The sequence below is a fragment of the Oncorhynchus gorbuscha genome, linkage group LG20 (genome assembly GCF_021184085.1).
Source record: "Oncorhynchus gorbuscha isolate QuinsamMale2020 ecotype Even-year linkage group LG20, OgorEven_v1.0, whole genome shotgun sequence".
Taxonomy (NCBI): domain Eukaryota; kingdom Metazoa; phylum Chordata; class Actinopteri; order Salmoniformes; family Salmonidae; genus Oncorhynchus; species Oncorhynchus gorbuscha.
Genome location: NC_060192.1, coordinates 20,136,534 through 20,137,385, shown reverse-complemented (window position 1 = coordinate 20,137,385; position 852 = coordinate 20,136,534).

The window sequence follows — 852 nt, the reverse complement described above, 5'->3', positions numbered from 1 at the left end:
TAACCAAAGAGAAGGACATGTAAAGGGTATCAATACTATATCCTTCACTTATGGTTGACTATATCCTCCAGGTACAGTATGAGACATGAGGTATACAGTAGGTGTTGAAGTAGTAGCATGGTTATGATGGTTAAAGGTTCAGTGCTCTCCATTAGCACTGTCATGATGATAAGTACATACATGTTGTCGATATCTACTACAGGCCATTACAGCCACACACACACAGCCATCAAGGTACAAAGCACATCTCCAATGATCTGCTTTCCAGACAATTCTACACGGCAGTTTCCTTGTGTTTGCTTTTAGTGGGCTCACAAAAACAATGAGGCACAATCAAACAGCGCACACAGCACACAATATCCCAGTGTGCCAAAGGCCTGTCTGTGTCTGCTGCTATCTCCAGCTGGCTTATGCAGAGAGAGGCACTGGGGCGTTTGAAGAAAGCAGCCACCATACATTATGCTAGATGAAATGCTATCATGCATGGTCGCTGAATGGTTTGTGTCATTAAGAGAACAAGGCAAACAGAGAAGTGAGCACGCTCATATACCTGGCTGGCGCTGCTTCTCTGAGGGAAGGCAAGATTAAGGGGATGTTCAGAGACTCTCGTCTGTCAAGACTTCAAAGATGCCAGAGACGCTCCTTGTATCTGCCGGCACCGCACGGCGACCAAATCGTGCACACTCTGCCGCCTCTGTGGCTGTCGAAGCTGTTCTGACATCCCCTTTATCAGGTATACAGGCTTTTAATCCATCACAGATAAATAAATCAACACATGCAGGGGCTACTGCTCCTCTCAGTGCCTCCTGGTGGGGGGGCAGGAGAACAACAAGTACCAGGGCTTTTTGGTGC